The sequence below is a fragment of the Rhinolophus hipposideros genome (assembly GCF_964194185.1).
Source record: "Rhinolophus hipposideros genome assembly, chromosome: 1".
Lineage (NCBI taxonomy): Eukaryota > Metazoa > Chordata > Mammalia > Chiroptera > Rhinolophidae > Rhinolophus > Rhinolophus hipposideros.
In genome coordinates this window covers 95,435,695-95,461,429 of record NC_138047.1, presented here as the reverse complement: position 1 = coordinate 95,461,429, position 25,735 = coordinate 95,435,695, and positions in this window count along the sequence as shown.

Sequence of the window (25,735 nt, the reverse complement as noted above, 5' to 3'; positions counted from 1 at the left end):
CCTTGTTTGGCTTGTATCCAGGATAGGTCAGTGGCTTTAAGGACAGCCCCCTGGGGAGTACATTGTGCCTAGACACTCAGTAGAAGAATGCTACAGTGGTTGGTCTATATAAGCATAATTATCTCTTTAATCTACTTTCAACCAATTCTTACCTGTCTCAAACCAACCTATTTTGACATTCTCTTTATTTTCACTACTTCCTTAGAAGTTGCCTTTTCAACTTGATGCTGTTCTTTTTAAGCTTTTTATTAGCATTCTTCTAATGTAAAATTTCCTTGGAAAATGTTTGGTCCCAGGATCCGCCATGCGAATGAACATATTTCTGTGCTGCCCTAACTGGGTACAACCTAGAAGTGATGTACAAAATATTTAATACATGGTAAGGCAGAGGCAATGAGGAATCAAAAAGAATATTGGAAATAGGATTGGAAGAGGATCCTGGGAGCTCCCATACTATGTCAAGCATTAATTATTTAGTATCTAGATCTGAGGGTGCAGAATGGTTACAAGGGGCAGCAGTTATTTACCAAGCAGTACGAGAGCGTCCCCATTTTTAACAACTACTGGATTTTTACCTTAGCCAAGAGTTGATCTAGAATGGTGTTTTCCAATATAAACCTATTTTTCTCATATCCCCACAAGGCACTGCCCATTAGACTAATCCCTAACTTTAGGGCCTAAACCACAGAATTTCTCACAAAGACTATGACTACAAGTATGTTTGGCCTTAGTTGCCCCCACATGGAAATTACTAGAAGCAAAATCATTCCCAAGGTTACCATGTGTTACAAGGAATAATATTGCTCAAGAAACCTCAAACTTGTGCCTGCTGAACCTTATAAGCCTTTGACACTTTCCAAATAAAAAACAAACTAAGAAGTTTGCACATTCCTTAGAAAGAACATACTCTTCAAAGCATACTTCAGCTACAACCATGATAGACAATATGGATCCTCCTAGAAAAGGATAGGAAGATCTCCTAACAAAAATGTTTACTCTGCTGCCGGGACAATGTCCTTTCTATTTGATGTGTGTTATACACCAGTAATTTGAGTGCAATTCCCAGTCTTCCTTTCCCCAAGATGGAGAGCTTATTGGAGTTACCCTGTTCTTTCACCACCATTGTATACTGGATGAAGGGGACCGACAAATTGTCTTTTAGCAAGTAATCACTAGCCCAGAAAATCTACATCTGGATTTGACAACAAGAAGGGGACATCACTCAGAGATGATGCACTTCAAGCTAGATGCTAAAATGAATGGTATTCCCATTCATTAGGAGGTACTTCCTATAGAAGAGAGATGAACAGACTATATTAAAAATATGTATATATGAAAAGGATGTGCACGGTTGCTCACTAGTCTTAGGGGTAGATTGTGTCAGAGACCATTGATTGGTTCATTCAATACCTCCAACCTTCTTTTTCCGTGCCCCATCTACCAGAGGTCAGAAAAGCTAAATATATGCTTTCCCATGTTACCTTGCTACCAGGGTGAACCATACGACATATTTCTAAACAAAAAGATATGAAGGTCAGAGGTGATGTGTGAAGGCTTTTACTTTACTGATCAAATGAGCAGACATAACTGGTTCTTTACCTTACCCCATTTTTCCTAACTTTACGGTAGACATGAGGCTGGGTGACATGGCATCCCTCTGATAACCATTAAAAAAAAAAAAAAGTTAAGGAATTACAAACACTAACATTATAGTGCTATTGACCACATGTCAGCAATAACCAACTTCCTGATTCTTCAGTGAAACAGTTACTCATATTAGCTTATACCACTGTTGCCTGTGTTTGCAGCTGAAAGCACCCTTACTAAGAGACCTTTGGAATGTAATTGAATTCTCTAACATCATTATCCTAGTGAAAACAATGGTGAATTTTGCACTGCACATTTTTATCCTTTCCTAAGTCAACATCTCTGTTTCCTCATGGTCCATGTGGTAAATCTGTTTTCTGCTATGAAATCTGTCAGTATACAATTTTGTAATAATCCCAACTGGGCAAATAACACAAGGGCCAGATGGATATTATGCTAAGTCAATCTTTCCAGAAGAAAAAAAAAATGATAACAAATTAAGAAACTCCCCAAAAATTATCAGAAGAAAGCTAAACATAACTGAAATAATAATTAGACTTGAATCAACAATGAAAAATTTATAGAACTCAAGCTATCACTTCCAAGCATCGTGCCCATGATAAATTTTGCTGATGATTACAGCACGTTTTCTCACAGATGCCCTTAGTACCTTAGAATCCTTCATGGTCAAAAGCTCTAGGAAACCATTCCCAAGTAATTGCAGCTGGAACATAGTATGAAACCTACCTGCATTTCTTAATAGTTGCACATGTGCCATTACGTAGGTATTGTTCATGATCTAAACACAAATCCATGCTCACCAGGAATTGATGATATCTTATTTGGATGTGGAGGAGGAGAGTACCAACTGAGTGTTTCAACTTTGTTTGGTACCTTCTTATTTCCCTTATGTCCTAACTGATTTTGTCATCTTCAGGACTGCCTCGTTAAGAAGACACACAGAATCGCATTGAATTTATTCAAAGCTCCATTATTTTGACATTGTACTCATCACTGCAGCTAGTAAACAATCTGTGCCCTTTGAATTGATGTTTATTGCTTTTATCTTTGTCCCTTTATCTTTGCATCTGAACATTTGAAATTTGGTCAAAACTATTCTTATTGTAAGCATAAAATGATGCCTCCACTCCCCCTTTACAAAGGATTATGTATCTGCCCTTTTGAACAAATCAAACAAATTTTATTCTTGATATGACTCTTAGAAGACTGCCACTCTCCTATACAGGAAAATAGATAACTTGCTTGAGTGACCTTCCATTTCCTTCTTCAAATCTACCTGGCAACTTAATAGGCATAGATAAAGGCATAGATAAAGGATATCAGGCAACTTAAAGGCTAGATACAAAGGACGAGGGCTGTTAGGAGTTAATGCTTAACACTTTCCTGCCGAATACATGGAATGTATTTATTTGATCCAGGCTATATTGAAAGAGTACTAAAAGATACCAAAATAAAGAGAGATGTTATCGAGAAACTCAGGCAATTTCTATTTGCTGACCTGAAAAGAAGGAATTACATATGAGAAGGTCAAATGAGGAAGTGCAAAGAAAATAAAATATGGTTGGTGGAGGAACAAAACAAAGCATAAAATTAAGTTTAATAAGATTATAAAAAGGAGTATAGGTACATAAAAAATAATCTAAGAAAAATAGGCATCTGTTAAAGCAACACCAGCAGTACAAGGGGTGTGAAACATTTAAAAAGTTTGACATTAAATCAGCCCGCATCAGTGAGAAAGAATGAGCATGGACATTCCAGCTCCCTGTGATAAAATGGCATGATCTTGCAAAACAACTCTAAGTTCGCTCATTGCAGGTAATAGTGTAAGCCCTCCCAAAGGGAGAGAACAAAAACACCCATGAAACAAAGACAGGAAATAAATGAAGAAGGAAGTTTTGACTTGATATTTATTCATTCGTTTATTCAAACATTTAGTTAGTTTCTACTAGTGCTAAGCACTATTCTAGGGGATGAGAGTATATCAGTTAACAAAAGCCTCAAAACCCTTACCCTCGTGGACCTTACATTTCTAGTGAGGAAAAGAGAGGTGATACAGCAATAAGGAAACAGAGATAATGACATCCTGTACTGTATAATTACGTAAAATTAAGCCTGAGTATTTGACAACTCCTAAGACACCACAGACCTGGTGTCTAATGAAATCAGTGTAAGAGGTAAATTATATATTTGCGTATATATATAGCCTTACCTGTTTCATGAGTCAGCATTCCTTCCTATAGGAAACTATGGCTTGGTAAAAAGTAAAGGCTCAATTTCCTGATCAGGAGGTATAAGTTAAAGTAGGCTGTCTGTTGCGTGTTGCTTTCCTTGTTCTTGGCCTTAGGTCAAGAAGGGTTAAACCCACGAAGAGAAGGGAGTAAAGCAAGGTGCATCAATAGAAAAATCTCAAAGAAGTTAGTAACAATAATCAAGGCCAAAGCATTCATAGAAAACATCATTTTTAAAAGTAAAAAACTTAAGTATAACAATGGGTTAAGAAGTTTTCAGGCAAGAGCTGCTACCCTAGGCCATCCATCCATCCATCCATCCATCCATCCATCCATCCATCCATCCATCCATATATTCTAGAAGAAGCGAGCAGCTTATGCAAAGGCATAGGCCAGTTTATCCTCACTAGGAAAAAGGTATCCTGATGCAAGTTGGCTTGCAAAATTGTATTCAAATCCCATGGAGTTTATCCTGTAGACTGATTCTTGGTGAGGAAAACTATGACATAAACCATATTTGTCTTCAGCCCAGCCTCTGATTCTCTTTCTATGCATTGTCACATCATTGCATTTCATGTTCAACACATAGTCTTGGGTGCCCAGTTTCTCAAAGCTGCTAGATGTCTCTGTCGGTGACAGACAAAGTCAAGCCAAAATCCTAAAAAGAGAAATTTGCGTCCTGTCAGAGATCTGACATATGTTTGCATGAATGATGTAGAGATTCCATAAAGTATTAAAAGAAGCCCTGGGAAATTTATGTTAAATGCAATCCATCTTACATAGACATACATCTTGGAAGTCCACTCCTGACATCTCTTCCTTAAGACAAAAATTAAATAATGACTCTCTATAAAAACATTATAGGTCTCTTTTTATTGAAAAAAAATGAGCAAAATTACAGAATACTTTTTAATCTCAAGTTCTGTTTAGCCCACCTTGAATTCTTTCGACACACTTCCAGGTCTACCTTACAGCAGTAGAGAGATTCTGTAAACCGGAGATTTATAACACATGACAACTCAACCCAGATCCTTATGAAAGTAGAAGTGAGTCAGCAACATTATAGCTGCTTGAAATTCAGGGCATTTCAGAACGACAGGGAGAAATCTTGAAAAATTTCACAGAGAATGTTTTACTCTCAGTAAAATTGCTGAGACGGCTTCAGAGGCAAAGTGGTGCCTGAGTTTTTATCGTCCATGGCTAGGTGGTAGATGATCCAAGGGTTTGCAGGCAGGGACCAGACAGCTGACGATGGGAAGGGAGACATCATCAGCATCGGGATGTCTAGTTGCTTCCACATAACCTTCCTAAAAAGTGATTAACCTTCAATAGCTCCCGTCTCCTTCAAGAAAAATAACCTCTACTCCTTAGTGCAGGCCACCAGGCCCTTAACAAATTGGCTCATACTTGAGTAAGCACACATGTCACCTACCCAGGCTTCCTACCCCTCTCCTCCATATCGTACTTCCCTAAAAATAAGACCTAGCCAGACAATGGACTCTAATGCATCTTTTGGAGCAAAAATTAGTGTAAGACCTGGTCTTCTTTTACTATAATATAAATACAAATATAAATATAAATATAAATATAAACATAAATATAAATGTCTCATTATATGTTACTGTAAAATAAGACCGGGTCATTATGTTTTACTATAAGACTGGATCTTGTATTAATTTTTGCTCCAAAAGACACATTAGAGCTTATTGTCCGGCTAGGTCTTATTTTCAGGGAAACACGATACCTTTCACCAATATCAGTCAAAATGAGGTTTTTTTTATGAGCCCCTACTACATGGGCAGTAATGTGGCTACTGAGAAGAAAGAGTACCAGGTTGTTACTCGCATTCTAAGCGGGGAGTCAGAGAAGCAGACTACGGGTGCTTCTCATCCATGGCCTATCACAAATGAATGAATGACTCAAAAGATGCTGCTTGATAAATCAGGGACCAGGTGAAGTCTAGGAAGTAGTTATCCCAAGCTTTTAGTAGTCGGTGCTGTCTGAAGCTACCCTTTCTAACCTTAATAACTTGCTGCAAACACTCAATGGAACAACTAAGTGTGGCTAAAAACCCAGGGCTTTGTTTTTTGAACCTTCACCCTCACCCTCCCAGTCCAACTCACCTCCCCAAATGATCCAGACAACTAAAAGACAAAATTATGTCCCTACAAGGAGGTTTAAATAAAAGGTACTGAGGGGTCCGTGTGAAGGGAAGCCATGATTAAGGCCATTAGAAGGCTTGTAACCTGGAAGAAATGTGGCTGGATTCATCAGGTTCTGGTTAGGGAACCTAGGAGCAAATTTTACTGGCTGACCTTAACTAGAGAATTGATTTTTCTTTTCTCACAGATCCCATAACAAGAGTGGAACAGAAAAAGGACTGAGGGTCAGCAGGGATGGAGAGAAGAGATGACAGAATGAAAGGGACTCTCCCCCTAGGGCAGAGACCTGTTATAAGGAGACTCCACCAGGGTCTACAGAAAATGAAACCCATGGATCCCCTCGGTTCTGTGAGGTTGAGAATTTGCAGACTAAATCACAGAGCAGGTCACAGAATCAGGGTCACAGGTAGGAACATTGATTTTCTGCTTCACTTTCAAGAGTGCTGAATGAGGCATATATCCTCTCTCTCTCTCTCTCTCTCTCTCTCTCTCTCTCTCTCTCTCTCTCTCTCTCTCTCTTCCCTCTCCCCACCCCCATATTCAGCAAGGAATGACTATGGCACATATGGAAGCTACACACTTGTTTACTATCTAGTATATATTTTCAGCCATTTAAATGTTTCACTATCCTAAGTGCCCTAAGGGGACTGCTGGGAGCTGTAGGTAGCACTATCTACCTGAGTGCAGAAGCTCTTCCAAAGCATGCCATTTATTAAATGGTGAAAACTCCTCCTGGCAGAGATGGTTATCACAGAAGTTGCACAGTCATTTGCAATTAAAAAAAGAAAGAAGATAACCACAATTTTTTAAAATGTCACCTCTAGTGATGTCTGAACTGTGATCGTGATTCTTGATAATAATAGTTATCGATGGGTATAATCACACTTAACTAATGGGGACCATGAGCATCAAATGAGGGCAGGAATCTGTGTCCCGGCAGTGACTGAACAGAGAAACCATCACCTTACCCATGTTTGCAGTTACTTTTAGCCACTATTAACATGATTCCCATTTTACAGATATAGAAGCTGAGGCTTAGAGGAGTCACATATTTGCCCAAAGTCACACAGCTAGTAATTGATGGAGCCAGGATCTGGTTCCCGTTAAGGTATGTGAAGAATCTAGGTAACTTTACTAACAACTGTCACCCCAATACCCTTTAATTTAAAAAAAAAATCTATCAAGCTTTCTTGACAAAATAGAAGTGAATGCAGAATCAGAGGAACAGAGAGGATTCACATGGCTGCCTCTTTGTCTCCCTTAACTTGGAGCAGAATGACAAGAAATGCTTTTGGTAGGGTAAGTACAAGGACGGTCCAGCACTATTTTGTGTGATGAGAAGTCAGCAGCTGTTCTCTGGGCCAGGTCACCAAAGACCTCCCTAATAATTGGATCAGAACCAAGTGGTTCACACTGCATTTCCTGGGAAGTTTTAGTAACTCCTTGGAACTCAATTGCATTCTGACAACTGATTCATCTTCCAGCTTATTTCCCATCACTGACCCGGATCTTATTAGAAGAACCTTGGAGAATATCAGTAATGGTACCTTTTTTTTTTTTCTTTTCTTTTTGACAAGTTACTCCAGGATGGATTTAATATCTTAAAATTGTCATTGATTGAAACTAGTGGTTCTAAATGAGCAGGTTAAAACTAATATCCCTCTTTTTTTTCTTATTCTTTTTTCTCCCTAGCCATTCGATACTTGATCTTTCCAAGGGTGTCCTTCTAAGTGTTCAACAGGCTATAAAAATGTCCTTCTCCAGGGGCTTAAGCTACCCCCCCCCTGAATCTCCTACCTATAACAGAGCTTAGCACATAATAGGTGCTCAATAAATATTTTTTAAAAAATCAAGGAACGTCATGCCTAACTAGAGCCTATTATTCAGAAAAGTAGAGGCTTGGATCTCAACACTTGGCGGTGCTTTTCTCAATGAGGCTTCTTTGTAAGCAAGAAACTGCCAGCATGTAGGTAAAAAGGGTGACTGTTGCTGACTGAGATTTGAGAGGCAATGAAGTTTTGTCTACTTCAAAACTGTGTCTCCCAGCAACCCTTTTCCAAATGAAATCCCCATCTTTAGCTCTGCATTCAGTACCTAAGGAACGTCACTGATTTGGAGTTAAGAGTCATTAGCCCATATAAGTTTATTTTTAATTAACTGAAACCTTGGGCCCCTAAAGAACAAAGACATAGGAGTAGGTGGGTTCCAGTTGTAGGAGATAATCAAAAGTGCTGGACCAAAAGGGTGGCATGACTAGATGCTGTTTGAGCGGAAGGTGAAAAAAGGAGTATGCCAAAGGGAGGTCCACACAAACCTAATTCACCATCTTAACCAGCTCTGACCCTAGTGCCACAGGAGTAGCATGGGTTTGCTCCAAGAAAGCCACATTTGTATGGTCCATGAGAGAAGTGCAGCACATTAAAAAATAATGGGTTTAGAGTCTGGAAAATCTGCATTTTTCCAGCTCCATCACTTTTTAGCTACAGAGGCCGTGACTTAATTTGTGTTTTCTCAGTTTCCTCATTTGTAAAGTGGGTACAGTTGCCCATACCATACTATGTTGTGATGAGGCATAACTGAGATCACAAAAATGTCTAATTTAGAGTCTGGTGTAGAAGAGGCGTTTCCTAAGTGGCAGCTTGTATCATTATCCGTAATTCTTTTCAAAGCAATCTTTATGCGTCCCAATAAAGCAAAAATAAAGAGGAGCTAGGGAGAGAGGAAACTCAAAAGGGAGAGTGGGAAAGCAAAGATAGGAGTATGTATCAAGCATCTACTATGGGTGAAACAGTTACTCAATGACTCTTCTTATACAAGAAGAGAGAGAGAATAAAACCCATGACGTGAATATTGTCTTCTCCAACTTTTCTCCCTTCACGTCACCATATCCCCCAAGCCCAAATTTCTCAGGCTCCCCAAAACACAGAAACACTGATGAAAAAAGAGAAATCAGAATGGGAGGAAAAAGGCAGTTCTGAATAAACCCCACAGCTTAATTGCTTGAGTATCAAACCCTGTTATATTAAACATATTTTAAATATATTTAAATATATTTATATTAAAACTGTTATATTAACATAAAAACCTGTTATATTAAAACTTTGAGCAGCTTCAGCCGGAAATCCCACACGGTCAATATGTGATTTTTTTAAGAGTAAAGACCCCCATATTAAATGGAATCTGGGTGTGCTCGGGTACTAAAACTTCATTTAAAAACTCCAAGAAAGTGACTAAAGAGGAGGGTAGATCAATCACCATCCCAGTGTAACAGAGTAAGACAATGTTATTTTATCGGGATATTTCGGAAGAGGAGAGGTTCCATCTCTCCTGTGATTTTTCTCATCACCTCTTCAGAAATATTCAAATGAGTTGAGACAACTGCTTCCCTGGGCATTTAGATCCATCTATTAGCGACTCCGGGCCTCAAGTGCTTAGTCATTTCCTAGCTCATGTCATTGCCACTTTGTTCTTGCATTTGACACTGACTCCAATAATGCTACAGCATCTGCCCTCGCAATTCCCTGAAAACCCTGAGCAGCCTGCTTCAATGAATGCTCATTTGAATGTCCTTTTCTCTCTCCCTCGCTCTCTCTCTCTCTCTTTCTCTTTTTGCTTTTGACAAGGAAAAGTGCTATCAGATTTCTTGAACATTCTTGAATAGCTAATTCCTGGAGCCCTTGTCCTCATGTCTTCCCCTCTGTACCTTGCTGGCATTTGCTCCAAGATCTGCTGCTTTTCAAACAATGACCTGGCACTGAGCAGTTTCCAAATGTTAACTCTTGGGCACTGGGCACCGGTCCTGTAGGTGCTGAAAGAATTCTTCCCTGATTTGCACACAAACCCTTTCATTTTGATGCATATCAGGGTCAGCTTGGCTTTTTGCCTCTGCAAGGTGGTTTGGAGGCCATGGCCCAGAGAACAGAGTAGATAATTCTCCCTCTTCCTTTTCAGACCATCTCTAGCCACTCTCACCTGAGCATTTAGAAACTTACAGACCTCCCAGGTTCTTATTCAAACCCCTACGGGTGGAATCAGAGGGTGGGATCTTATCTACACAAACCAGCTTTCCAGACTTCCTTCAGGAAGGTCTGCAAGTCCCCTGCAGCTGGCTATACTGTTCTCATGCCCTTGCTCAGGGGAAAGTCTGTCTCAAGCTCCTATGGTGGAAGAACCTTTCCAACCCAGATGCCACGATCAATATGGTTATTTCAGCAGAACATCAGGGGCTATGAAGGCTACTCTGGGGTAAAGGAGCGGTCTCACCTGCCTGACATCCATTGGTTTCCACATTCTCTTTCTGATTTTTATAAACTGAATGCAAATCAAGCATGGTAAAAAGAAAACAATGAGAGATAGAGACATGAGTGAAAGAGAGAATTCATTCATTCAAAAAGCTTTCCTTGAGTGCTACTATATGGATTTGGGAAAGGTGTTGGGGAGTCACAGCCATAAATGATGCAGTCTTTGTCATCCAGAAACTCAAGTGTCTATAGAAGAAAACGAAATCATTCCAATCATGTATAAGAAGAGCCTATTACTTAAGAGAAATATTTAACCAATGCTGAGGGAAGATTAGAGGAGTTCAATAAAGCCTTCCTAGAAGAACCAGTGTCTGAGTTAAATCTTGATGGAATGACAAAAAAAATTTATGTAGGTTTGCTGGGGGTCAGACATAATGACATATGCAAACTAAATGTGAATACAATAGACTATCCCTGACATCATGGAGCTTAAATTCCAGATCAGGACATACAGAGGTGTGTTTACAGGATAGGGGCAGGAATTCACTGTCTGGTTGTAAAGGATAAATGTTGGTTAATAATTATGGAATGTTGCCATGTGTCAGGTACCATACTAAATGCATCCTATTTAATTTTTAGAATGACATCAGCAGGCACTGTTCTTTTCATTTTAAAGGTGATATAACTAAAATTTAGAGAACGTAAGTAGCATGCCCATTACAGAGCATATAAGTCCTAGATCTGGGATTTTATCTTAAGTGTGTCTTACCCCAAAGCTTGAGTTATTAACCACCTTGGGAAAAAGACCCAGAGCCTCTCTGATATAGAAGGAGAGGGAAGGCATTTCAATCAGAAGGAATAGTTTTTGCAAAGTTTTGGAAATATGATAGAGTAGGGTATATTCCAGAGGCTGCAAAGGATGGAGTAAGAGTAGAACCATAGTATGAGGAACAATGAGTCAGAGAGCATGGTAAAAAATATATTATAATAGTGTTTTGGGGGGAGGGTAGAAACCATTCTTAAATGAACTTATACTCACTGCTAACGACTATGCATTTGGTTCCACAGAGCAATGTGAAACCATCCTTGGGTTCTACATAAGGACGGGATAGGATAAAATGAGAGTTTGAGAAGCAAAATTTTGACTGCTAAATAGAATATATAGTAGAACTGATTATTATTGAAATAATTAAGGATCAAAATGGATCAACTTGAAAGTTTTGAAAGAAATAAACAAGACTTGATGATGTAAGATTTGGTGATATCCGATATGATATGAAACGGAAGGCAGATTTAGGATGATTTTTAAGTTTTTACCAGGAAAGTTTGACTTGATGACAATCTCTGAAAATGGGAATATAAATATATGTTTAGGGTAAGATGATATGTTCAGTTTGGGACATATTGCGGTTAAGTGTCCAGAGGAAATTCCAAAGGAAATGTCCAAAGGTTAGGTCTATGAGTCTGAATGTTGGGAGAGTGCTTTAGGTTGGAGAAATTGATTTAGAAATCATCTTCCATGTTTTTTGGCAAATCAATGTTATGTCTCAAGAAGAACATGCATAAATAAATGACTAAAGAAAAAAGCCAGGAGAATATCAACGTAAAACAGAAAAGAGACTATGGTAGGGAAATAGATAGATGTAGTTAAAGTGGAAAGAAAACGATAAAGAGGTGACTGCACTAAGTATATTTTTCTATTTCCATAGCATGTTAGAACTGGAAGCTGTCTTTCCCCTTCCACTTAGAGATATGAAGAGTGGTGCTTAGAGAACTTAAGTACATTAGCAAAGTACTTACAACCAGTCAGTATTAAAGCCAGAACTAGAACCCAGAACTTCTAGTTTGAACCGAGGTCAGAGTTTTCTTTTTGTTTGTTTTCTTTACCTTTACTGACTACAATAGTGTATGGGAACTGAAAACAATCCTCATTAAAAAACGTATCTTTTTGACCTCAGATTTCACCATAACTTTCCAGTTTTTTCAAAGACATTTCAATTGCTCATCTGAGACACTAAGGAGAGAGGGGACTATGTTTATCGTCTGCCAAGTTCTTTTACATAGACCAGCCCAGGAAATGTCGTATCTACCCCATAAATTGGGCTTTATTTTTCCATTGCATATTTAAGAAAATGAGGCTAAGAGATATAAAGAAATAAATTCCCTAGGGTCACACGGGTAGGTTAGACAGTTATTTCATTGTCAGGTTGTCCTAATTATTTCTGTTTGTCAACTTTTGGGGGTTTCAGTGCTGACTCTATATGCATACTACCCAGGAAGGATGATGTTAAGGGAGTACTCAATAACAAAAAGGAGGGTAGGTTGATTTAAAAGCTTTTTCCTCTCTCGGTGAACTGAGGTAGATGCTAAAGTCGAGCCATAGCTTTGGGAAAAGTAGTGATATCTTTCAAGAAATGCCAATAATTGAGAACTGGCTTCAGAGTTATTAACGATGTCAGCACTTTCTACTTTCAAAGAAAGTCTATCATTGTGCAGGGGACTCAGCCTCTTGTGTTGGAAATGAGTTAAGGTAGTCAACATATGACCTGCTATTTTTATTCCTTACCCAGATCAGCTATAGTCTAACTGCATTTCAAAGTACTGCTGATGGAAGCTCCACCTGAAACCTGTTCTCCCAGATAAGTATCTTCATCCCATTTATTGTTTCAAGAAAAGAAATCTTACTGCATGGCAGCCTTTTCATCTGCTTTGGTTTCAGCTCGAGATAAATTGTTCCGACTGGAAGCTAATTAATATTAGTCACTTGGAAAGCAGAAACTGGGAGACAGCAGACTTCTCTTTCTTGATAAACAGATTTGTGGGTAAGGGATACACAGGATGTGACAATTCATTTGGCCACAGAAATGAGACTTTTTGGACAGATATCTGGAAGGCATGAGCAAATGTCCCCCAGCTTCATCCATTTGCGCTCAGGTGGGGCTCCTGCGCTAAGTTTCAAGCTTCCCTAAGTCTTTAGAATCAGCAGAAAAATTCCCTTTCCCCAGAGAAGTTCCCCTAAAACTATAACCAGATTGTTAAAATAATGACCAGCTCCTGGGAAAGCTGGCTCTGAGCCCCGTCATCAGCCGCCTCCTTGCCTGATCCAAATTCCCAGTTAAATAAAGAACCTCGAAAGTTGTCCTGGGTGATGTGTAATCCAAAGATCCAAAATCAGAACCAGGCAGCTGGGAAAGAAAAGCAAATGATGTTTCAAAGCAAGATGTTTAGAAGGAAGAAGCAGCAGACAGCTTCCCCAGAGCGAGCCTGTTAGAAATTGTCAAGTTCTGAGGAAAGACAGCCCATATTTTGCATGGACCAGGTGGAGGGAACTCATGGTAAATACTCTCAAATGAAGAAATCACATTTCTGTCATAGCAAAAGTGTTGTGTCAGAGGGTGGTACTTTTAATGAGCCATGAGAGGGAAAATGCCACCACATGCGTATTTCTTATACCCAATTTCTCAGAGAAGGCTTGAGAAATCACCTTTCCAACTCAAGAATCAGAACTTGTCTCTTCTCTATGATCTTGAGAAGAATGACGTTCCAGAAACGATTCGGAGCCAGGGCATTTGGGGATTAGTTTAGCCAAATTTGAAAATTCTGTCAGTTTTCACCCCTCCATCCATCCAGTCAGTCAGCCAACAACTCCACAAATTCAAAGATCAAAACAAAGGTAAATTAATCGATTAGAAGATGACATTATCATTGCTGTGATAGTTGAATGCGCAGAACATACGTGAATGAAGGCATCAGTTCTTCAGATATGGGGCAGAAAGTGGGAAGAGATAGGTCAGGAAAGTTTTTGTAGAGAAAGCAACGCTTGAATTAAGTCATTGAAAGATGGCAGACGGATTAGGGAAATCTTGAATGCTCTCAATTCTAGGGGAGATCTGGGGAAAGAGAGTTTTACTACGTCTTCTTCTCCCCCTATCCTGTTCTGCATGTCAAGGGTGAATTTAGGCAATAAAATTCCCATCGAGCATTCACTGTCCATCCTCCCTTCTGAGTAGCGGATTTGTTCCCATAGATCTTGGGACATTTCTTAGTTATACTCTCTTTACATTACATGCATCCACTAGATTGCAAATTGCTTGACGACAGGGTCTCTCACTAATCCATTTTTTGCCACCTTCGTGACTCAAACAGTGACTGGGACACAGCAGATATTTTTCTAAAGCTTGTGTAATACTATATGTCTCTCCACATTTTATTAGGAGTTTCTTTAAAGGTAGGAACTGCATAATTTATCCCTTCCAGGTCTAGCACAGTGCTCCAGGTAGATGTTCAATAAATGGTTAGGAATACATGAATAAGCGACGAAAAAAGTTCTTAGCTATTCATTGAGACTATAAGTGAATCTTCTCTTCTAAGAGCCCACTCCCATGTCAACGCAATAGTGAAGTCTATGACACATTCACTGTATGTCCCTCTTCTGATCACCCAGTGTCATTATCCTTCCTGCCTTCCTCCAGGAAGTGAGGACATGGGTATCCCGATTATTCTCACTTTTGCTCTAACACAACTTCGTTTTCATCCTGAAATTACCTTGAACAACAGTGTGTTAGAACTGGTAATGACTACAGTGTCTTATATTTCTAGGAGTATTTTCAGTTTAATTAAAAAAATATATGAATAACCAAATGTTGAATTTCCAGTATTAATTATAAGCCATATGGAAGAGATACTTTGGAGAAAGGGATCTGCCGTGGACCTCTGAATTCATTCTATGGACGCAGCTGCCTAATCTGTGTAATAAGGTTGATGCCGCCTCCCTTTTGGTCACACCTGACTGCTTAGTCAAAGCCCATGTTGTCCCCATGGCCTCAGTTTGTTCTACATGTGTGTGTCCTTGGCAGTGCATTGCTGCTTCATGTTCTGATGGTGTATGGTGCCCGGCAACATGTGGTATAATCAAAACAACAGTGGTGGCCTCTAGTCTGACTTGGAGCCAGGAACTTACTCTCTCCGTGTTGGGATCCTCTAAGACCCTCACCCTGACATTACTTACATAATGCTTTGAGTTGTATTCATCTTCTCAAGTAGAGTCCATGAAAACAACACATATGGTATTTCACTTGATTTTATGTATAGGTTTCCTTTGGGAGGGGGAGGGGTGGTCTCAGAGGGACGGAACAGTGTTTGAGGACCTGGTGTAACTTGTTTCTTACGAGGATTGGTTACGCCTCCAAGAGCTTCACACCCCTTCAGAGCCTCTCAAACTACCCATTCTCTCTCAGCCTTTTGGCCTAATTTGTGTAGAGAGTTGGAAAATTCACAGCAACAGAAAGTTCTGGACATGGAATGGCATCAACATAATTGTTGGGTGATGGGGGAGACATGGAGAAGAAGAGACATATCAGATGGGGTAATAGCATCTTCCACCAACCAGACTTACTTCAAGACCATCTCCTTCTTGAACTTCAACACCACCTCCTTTTTGAGCTTCAACATTCATCGATTGTGTACAGTGGTCTGAAACACCTGAAGGCCACCACCTCAAAAAGAATCATGCCCTCCAAACACATTCACAAACCAAGTTCTAGCCAGATTCTCCCAGAATGAAATACTGCATTCCCTCTATTAAGTTCAACCTCCTTTCAATAATTCCTTTCTTACTTGGCCCGTGAAATGAATCACGAAGAGATTATTTTCTGGGCAAATTGGTAGAAAAACCCTGATGCAGACAGTTCCCCTTCTGATTGCAGCCTGACTTCCACTTATTGAATATCACATCAGGTAGTGGTTCAGGGGTTTCAAAGGAGAGCTTAGCAAAAGAAAAAGAAGAAGAAGAAGAAAAAAAAAGCCCACAAAGTTTTTCAAGGTACCTACTGCAGAGTTATCAGGTCATAGATCTAAATGTCAACGCTGTATGCCTGATTTGCACATTTCAAACCGATTTGGTAATTTTTTTTTCCATTTTTATCTGCACGCATGAAGTGCTTTGGAATACTGAAACAATTTAGAATCATATTTAGTTTGCAACAGTTCAATTAACTTAAGTGCTGAAACATGCTCCCCAGCTGGTAACTAGTTTAATCGGTTACTATTACAAGAAATAATTTCTTCAGTACTGGGGCTCCCCAATGCTCTCTCTTGAGAGGGCATGGCCAATCACGGGTATGTGGGAATGAGAAGGTTAGCAGGCTGGTAAAAGTCTCTTATTTAACAAAGAAGAAAAATCAAGGAAGTCACTCATTTATTAAACAGAAAATAAAATAGCTGTCTTGGTATGGGTTTCCATGTTCTGCTCTGATTTTTATGACCTCCTGTTCCCTTGGAATAACTTTATAACCACTCAGTAAGCAAGATGAGGGTGTGGATCAAGGGTCGAAGACTTTTAAAGATATTACACACATGCACCTAACCATGAGCCAAAGTGATAAATAGGAAGCCAAGATGAATGTCAGGCACGCTGTGAAGAATGATTATCTGGGACAGTTGGAGCAGCTGCTAAGGCAACTCCAAACACCTGGAAAGAAGGAGGCCTTCTGGCTTACACCAAGGCTGAATTGTTCTAATTGCATTTGCATTTGCATTAAAAGGCACCACTGGCAAATTGCAAAAAGGATACATACAGTAAGAAAACATTGTGTACATTTTCAAAAGACAGAAAATAATACTGCATCTTACTTTCGGATATGTGGAAATGTAGTTAAAAGAAAAAGAGACGTGGATAACACACACCAACCATAAGATGCATGCAAGTCACTACTCAGGAGGAAAGTAGAAAAAGGAGATGGGTAAGTGTGGGGACAAAACCCCAAAAAAGCAGTTTCCAGGCTCTCGGCCTCACATAGAAAGGTGCTGGCTCGGGTAGTAAATGGCCATCAACTGTGATCAGATGCCAGCAGCTGTGGCTAGTTGGCCGTCAGCTGTAACCCGTAGGCCATTGGCCACTAATATAACGGCTGTGGCTACGCTAGCAGGAATGGAATGGGGGCTAGCAAGAAGATGGTGGCTGGCAAGCGCGGACTGCTGTTAGGCAGATTATGTAGATCCTGCTTCCTGTGTCTCCAGTCCAGCCGCCAGCGAGAATATATTGGTTTGACTTCCCTATCTATGGCTCCATGGGTGTTCCTTTTTGGCCTTACCGTGTCCTGCGTTCTTGGGCGGGGAGTGGGAGCTGAGACCCTGCATGACAAATGGCGCAGCGAGCAGGGTCCCCCGCACGACACATGGCGTAGTCGGCAGGATACGGTGCTGGCCAAAGCTTTCCGAAGGGCAGTGGAGCAGTTTGTGCGTATGAAAGCTCAGTCTGAGGAAGACCAGGAGGAGCAGCTGCCGGAGAGCTCGATTCCCGTGGAGGGGTGGAAAGACGTGGATGGTTCCCCAACCAGCAGAGGCCAGAGAAAGCGGAGAAAGCGAAGGTTGTTGCCGCCCTGTGGGCTGGGAACTGCTTGTTGAGGCAGCCCGGATGCAGGACTTTTAGTCCCAGGAGGAAACGCTTGCTGAGTCCTCCGTGGGAGATGAGGGTGAGGTCAAGGTCATCCCTCACCCCCAGGACAGCCCTGGCGAATGACTATGGACTATGGGGAATTGCCTTCTATCCCTAATTTAATGGATGCTTGACTGTTTGGGAACATACCATCATGTAGTGGGACTGGTTGATGTTTGCTTTTGTGTCTTGACTGGCCGCCATTGATAAGATGTAAGCACCTTGATGTGAGCCACTGTTGTTCCAGCACAGTACCCCGAGAGGCCCAGAGAGAGTGGCAGTGCCCTGAGGCCCTGGCTGTGTCCAGGAAGTCTGGCTGTGTCCAGAGAGTGGCAGTGCCCTGAGAGCCCTGGCTGTGTCCAGGAAGTCTGGCTGTGTCCAGAGAGTGGCAGTGTCCTGAGAGGCCCTGGCTGTGTCCAGGAAGTCTGGCTGTGCCCAGAGAGAGTGGCAGTGCCCTGAGGCCCTGGCTGTGTCCAGGAAGTCTGGCTGTGTCCAGAGAGAGTGGCAGTGCCCTGAGAGGCCCTGGCTGTGTCCAGGAAGTCTGGCTGTGTCCAGAGAGAGTGGCAGTGCCCTGAGAAACTCTGGCTGTGCCCGGGGAGACAGGTGGTACCCTAAGAAGCCCAGGAAGTCTGGCTGTGACCAGAAGTACTGTGGTGGTCCCCTGAGAAAACCTGGCTGTGCCCGGGGAGACAGGTGGTACCCTAAGAAGCCCAGGATGTCTGGCTGTGCCCAGAAGTACTGTGGTGGTGCCCTGAGAAACCCTGGCTGTGCCCAGAGAGCCTGGCTGTGTTCAGGATAGTGCATTCACCTCCAGGCTCCTTGCACAGGGACCCTCGCAGAAGACGCTTGTCGCGTAGATTGTGAGGCGAGACCCTGTAGGGGTGGAGTGTGGGGACAAAACCCCAAAAAAGCAGTTTCCAGGCTCTCGGCCTCACATAGAAAGGTGCTGGCTCGGGTAGTAAATGGCCATCAACTGTGATCAGATGCCAGCAGCTGTGGCTAGTTGGCCGTCAGCTGTAACCCGTAGGCCATTGGCCACTAATATAACGGCTGTGGCTACGCTAGCAGGAATGGAATGGGGGCTAGCAAGAAGATGGTGGCTGGCAAGCGCGGACTGCTGTTAGGCAGATTATGTAGATCCTGCTTCCTGTGTCTCCAGTCCAGCCGCCAGCGAGAATATATTGGTTTGACTTCCCTATCTATGGCTCCATGGGTGTTCCTTTTTGGCCTTACCGTGTCCTGCGTTCTTGGGCGGGGAGTGGGAGCTGAGACCCTGCATGACAAATGGCGCAGCGAGCAGGGTTCCCTGCGTGACAGTAAGTAATTTGTTTTAAGAGAGATCATAGACATGAAGGGTAAAATGTTAGAATCTTGTAAATCTAGGAAGTGTATATACACTGGGTTCTTGTCTATTATTTTATGCATCTATGTGTTTGTTTAAAACGTTTTCTAATTACAATTTTAAAAATGTATTTAAAAGATTAAAAGACATATTTAAAAGTGTTTTTGACGATACCCGTTTTGCAGCCGTTGTTAAACCAGTCATTTCTCAAACATTTTTCTCTCACCATGTGGCCTGCAAGCCCTGGGCTATTTTCTTTTTTAAGGTTCACAGAATTCCAAAGACCAAAGTCCATGACCAACTACCCTTCTTTCCCACTTCATAATTTTAACTAACCTCGTTGAGCCTGGTCACTGGATTGGAAATGGAGCCCAGATATTTCACTGTTAGAAACGGAGCCCTCTTTTCTCTACTACCTCAGAAAGGCCGTCCATAAATGAGCTGTGTCTAGTGATCAATTTCTCAGAGGTATTCGCCAACCTTTGTACAGTTAGGTCTTAGGCTGACTGCAGAAATTGAGCACTAGAGAGTCTTAGACCAGCTTAGGGATTTTAATCAGCTCCTCTGAGCAAACACCAGGTTGCTAACGGCCAGCTGTTGTTGAGCTGACACAGAACCACACACACAGAACCGGTTTTGTGAGGACCACTCTCTTCTTCATAGCTCTACTGCCCTAGTTGTACAATTGCCTCTTTTGTTTATATAATCCCTAGCATGAGTCCGCATAAAAGGCAAAGAAGAAATCATGGGAAATTTTTTCCACAACCTTGCTTTGTACCTGAAGTTCAAATGTGTTTGGTTAACCTTCTATTTATTCCCTCTCTTTCCTTCAACTGACCTTTCTAGTCTTAGTCTTTGCTATGGTGTGCCATGGCAGACGGTGGCTCAATGAGACCCTGGCACCAGGTGACAAAGAAACTCTTATGAGCTCTCTATGAATTGTTTCATTCATCAGGTGCATGCACTGGCACTCCCTTTGTCTGTCACCATATCTGTCATTAAAAATGCGAAAATATCAGCCCTGACATACAGGTATTTCCCACCCTCAGACACTGAGTCCAAACACTGGGTGATGGACTCCAATTTTTGCTCTTCCACTCATTGTTTTCCTGCTGGACAATTCAGATTGCAGAGCCCGGGAAAGGCAGCTCATTGCATCGGAACCAGAATGTTGTTTTGTTTTGGTTTTTTTTCATGTAGCCAGAAAATCGGAGGAAAATTAAGGTTCTTGATTAGGTCATGCATTGGACTTGCTCATTAAGTTACCTGACATGAAAGTCACATGGTCATATCACAAGCTGTGTGACCAGTTTCCTAACTTTTCCTTCTTTAGGGAGCAGAGCAATTCATCATTATTCGGTGATAGCACACGCAGATTCCTGCCAACAAATAGTGTAGCGCTCATGGAGGGCACTACCTCTAAGCACAATGAAACATTAGTCATTTGATTCAAGTGTATGACCATCAAGCTGAAAACCCTGCTAAATGTTTAAACTGGGAACAAGCATGGCCTCATTTTCTTTCAAGTCTTTTAGGCGCACTGGGAAGCTCTGGTAGGAATGAACAAGAGACCTGGTTGGAAATGAAGTGAAAAAGCAATGCTATGAATGAAGATGGGACTTGATTTTCGATAACACCAAAGTCAATCAAAGGAAAGTCCCTGTGAATTCCCTTAAATGACTTGCTGGAGGGTATTGTGCAGTAACTATATTACTATAGCCACTTTTTTTCATCAATTAGTATTGTTAAAGAGAAGCTTGACTATAGAGTTCCTCACAGCAGCAAAAATAAATTCCCTCCAATTAAGTAGTCTAATAAGCTATTTAGGATTTTACCACTTAACATCCTTTCCTTCCCATTTAATTTTGACTTTCACTTGGATGTCATCTTGTTGAAAATCCATCACAGAAAACTATGTGGGAGAAAAGCTAATGCTGCTAAGTGCCCCTGATGTTCAAAAGGCGCAGAAGCACAATATTTTTTTTTTAAATCACCCCAGGATTTTTCCTAAGAATTCAGATTCTCCCTGCTAGAAATTAATATATGAAAATGGTCAATATGCAAATTCAAATATCACACTAGATACTTGCCTTCCGTTAGTGCTACATGCATAAATTTGAAGCTATGCAATATTTTAAGGTTCTTGATTATAATAATGCCTCGGTGTGCATATGTGCATGAATAATTATGCTCATTTAATTTAATCATGAAAATATTATAGGATCATTTGGTTTTCTCCTCTAAAAGTTCTCTCACTTTTTTCAATTAATTAATTCCACTTTGCCCCTTCTGTAAGTCAGCTGATGTTAAGTAATGGTTTTTTGAGTTAAAATGAATATGACCACCATCCTACAGATTAAGAACACAAAAGAGGCACATGGGAAGGTGGTGGCCTGTTGCTGTTAACATATATCCTCGTCATGGAAAATGTGAGGCTTTTCAGTAGAACCTTGTCCTAGAAATACCTGTGCTTGATGATCTTTTCTTCCTGCAAGTTTCCAGTGCTCCTGAGAATTTGCCCTGGGGCAGTCACCTGATGACAACAGAAGCCCTGGAAACCAGCTCATCTGACCCACACATTCCACATGCTCAAGTGGACTGGAACTTTTGGGACCTTGAAGAATTCCTGGAATCATATGAATATAGTTAGGGGAGCAAGAAGGTGGAGGACATTTAACTTAACGAAGCCCTAGAAGAACAGATAATGCAACAGTGAGTACAGGGAAGCAGGCCATTTTGAATATAAGGGTAGAAACACGACACAAAGGTCACTGCATGTTATCCTTCCCCCGCCTAGGAAATCCTACTGTCTTTCTCGCAGAAAAACTATGTTCCTTTTCTTCAACGTGTTAACAGAGACCCATGAAAGGAAATAGGCTGCTTTGTGCCATCAATAGAATCTATATATCATCTTTTCCCCCAGGGATTAATTCAGCTTTTGATTAAATCTTTCTGAGATTTAAATCACGATGTTACAAACCTCTGAGGGACGCCTCTATGAGTTGTGACCTTCTTTATTACTCTCTGCTGTTTGATAAAGTACAAAGATTGATTTATAATGGAGTATAATGTGTTTGAAAACAAGGAATAGCAATGAGAATTGCAAAATATAAGATTAATACAGTTAAATATTGCAAAAAGCACAATTTGGTTAAAATATTCGATAATTAATACTGAGTTATAACGGTAGCTACTAACACTGGTGTCAGATGAGTATAATAATGTTGTTAGAGTTGTAAATTATACCCAGTGATTAGCTAAATAATGGTACAATGAAGAGAAAACTGGCAATACTGAAAAAGAATTTTGAACCAATATCACACGTTAGACAGTCGTCGTTTGGAGGACTTTTGAATTGAAACAGGCTTCTTTTAAATCAACTATTCATATCCAGTGTTCATGTATTTTTGGCAAGCCTAATTTTGTTTTCAATAATTATTTGGCCATTCATATCATAAAGGGTGGAAGTGATCTAATGTTTGAGGACAACTTCAAATGAATCCTTTATCTCTAATCAGGATGGCCCTGTACCAGATCAGCAGCTATGACTGCTGCTTTAAAAAAAAAAAAAATCCCTCTGCACCCTCAAAAGGTTTTTAAGGATACAAAGTTAACCCTTTAAAAAGAAGACTCGCAGGCCCTCAAGCTGCTTTTCTTTGTGCTCGGCCCCCTCCCGACTCTTTGGAGTGTACTTTCTCTTCTAATAAACTGTCCTTTTACCACTTTAAGAAAAAAAAAAAAAGGAGAAGAAGAAAACTTGCATTATTCTGATGTCCTTGCTGGTTCCAGACAGAAGATCAAAACTATACTCTATGATTTAAGGGTCAGTGGAGACAAGTCCATATCCAAGGCTTAATCCATTGAATCTCAGGAGTGCTCAGTACCCATGGCTGTAGATGAATGCCTTATTTGGATAAAATAATGGTAAGTTTTTATTTTCTACATTGATAATACAGACGGTGCCAAAAAAAAAAAAAAAGTAACATTTCTTAAAATGTGTATACATTTTTTTGGCACCCCAGGATAAGTGGCAAATCTTACAATGATATAAAATAGAAATAGAATCATGGGAAGTGCTTTCTGTGTTATTTAGCAGATTCCAATGTACGATCGATAGCCCTATCACATCTCCAATAATTAAAAAAAAGTTTTTTTCTTTAGGAGATTGGGAAAAATTACATTTTCCCAGTACTATGCTTATGGTGGGTCTTGCAGTACAAGTTGCTGGGGGTGGCAATGACTACCTGAAATCAGGAGATACCAAAGCACTCATAGTGAGTAGTCTGTCATCTCTGTCCTCAGGACCACCCATCACCTACGAGGCCCGGTGGACATCGTGACAGCAAGCCATGTCGGCAGCTATCAGCCTGTCCCTTATTTCACCTGATGACTTTATGTACGATGGGGGGCTGCCTCCTATTACAAGTCTTCAAAAACTATTTATTCCATCTACAGTAGAACTGCTTCCTAAGCTGAATATTTAGCAGGTTTCTCACTAGGGGCCATGGCTTGTACTTAAAAATACACACTTTCCAGGGGTTAAGTAGAAAAACAGAGCTCATCCATTGGATAAAGTCCCACGTCACTTCCCATTATAGAAATCACCACTATGGCTTTTCCGTTTGCAAGGAGACAAGGTAAAATACAGAAGGTGCACGTTACCTTAAAGCTGAAGTCCATCCATGAATATGGAAAAGCAGGGAGAAAGGGGGAAAGATCCAGAAGGAAAATAGAATAATAATAAGTGAGTAATATGTACTGATCTGAGAAACATGCCAGGAGATTGGGGATGATAAATAAGAAAAGCAGAAGTAGATTTGAAACATTCGTTTCCCTTTATTAGCTCAGTGAGGCTGATGTGTACTGCACATTTAAAAAAAAAAATCACAGGAATTTTCATACAATGAATAAAACCACAACAATACATGTAGAATTGGCAGGTGGAAAAAACAGCCCGGCAAGGGCTCAACTAATCGTTCACTTTCCCTCTTCAGCATAGTTCAACCAACAGTATTACACTTTCACCTACAAATCTTAAAGTAGCTCCATCAAATCAGCAGTTCACATTATTGAAAATGTCTGTCACATAGGTACAAATTTAGAATCATCACATTATATTACATGGCTATTCTAGGTCATCTATAGATCAGATCTTAGACTACAGTGATTGAAGTTCTCATTACAGCCATCAAAAAAGGACACATAATCATTACCTACTGTAAGCTCACATCTAAAGGCATGAAAAGGTTTCCTTTTTTTAACTGACCCAACCGTCATACCCCAATAGTGCAAAGTTCCCTCACTGCTGCTTTGAATGTTGACAGCCCAACCGTTGCTTTCTCAGAGTCGTTTAGCAAAAATCAATCTTGTTGCACTGGAAGAATTATTCTGCTACATCTCTTAAAAAAAAAAAAAAAAAAAAAAAAAACAACCCACATTTCTAAAGCACCAGTTCGGTTACCAAAATTGTAGATGTGGTACTTACCACAGCATGAAGGCAATGTTCCACGGTCATCTAAAAATCCTAGAGATCTATGCTGAAATTTGCCTCCAGTGATGATGGGGTGTTCATTTGAAATATTCTCTCCAAAAAAAAATTAAAAATAAAAGGAATACAGTTTACATTTTGATGGGCTACCCACAGTGTCTGCATAAGATACAAAAGCTCTATTCGGATGGTTTAGTGATTCTCTCTTTGCACTAATTTTAGATGCAATTTGAAGTCCGTGGGGGGAAAAAAAAAACAAAGCTGTCTGCATGGTAACAATATTTGTCAGGCCAGAGGGGGAATAAGTTAATCCTCAACATGAAATCTGTAGTGCTGTCTTTTGATAAGTAAGAAAAGAAACCAAGTATTTTTACTCATGTCAACAATCCAGGGCAGAAAGGAGAATGTATTTAAAATTGGATCACAAAAATTTAAAGGCAAAATAGAGAACGCATCTGGTCCTTGAACACATAATATGATTTACTAAATATTAATTTCTTAAAAATAATTTATTGCTCTTAATAGTCTTTTTATTATTATTATTATTATCATTATTATTATTATCATTATTATTATTCTACAACAGAAGATACTCAAAATTCAGAAAGAAAGACTGTAAACTTTAGTTTGGCGTTCACACAGAGTTAAAATACCTGCATTTAACCTACAGAACAACAAGAATTAGGCGGATTAAAGATGTGTTACTGTCGTAACGCAGAACCTGTGAACAAGTTCTTGTATTTCATAGTATTTTTATTGCTTTCTATCTACTTAGAAATAAGAAGCCAAGAAATCAAGCAAGCATCCGACAGGACAGACAGTGGATTCACTCAGAACGCAATATGCTGGTGATCAATGAATGCAGCTACCCAAATTAGCTGCATTGGCCTGGGGGTGAAATCCATTTTATAAGATCATGTTGGGCGAGAGAAAGGAAAAGAACTAAGATTAAGGAGTAGGTATATCATGTCTTCGAGAAAAGTCATGTCAGCCAAACTGTCATTGAATCTCAACTTAGACACTTGAATACACAGTCCAAACTGTACTGAGTTCCATTCCAGGGGCTCCACACTCAGAGGAAATCCTGATGCTCAGAATGGAGGTTTTTCTGACGTGTTTTTATTGAATTGAGCAGAAGCAATGTCATCAAGAACAACATCATGGTCACACCAAAGGCCATGCTAGTGCAAGTAGAAACACTGCTTCTGCAAAAGCTGAATTTCCCAAATGA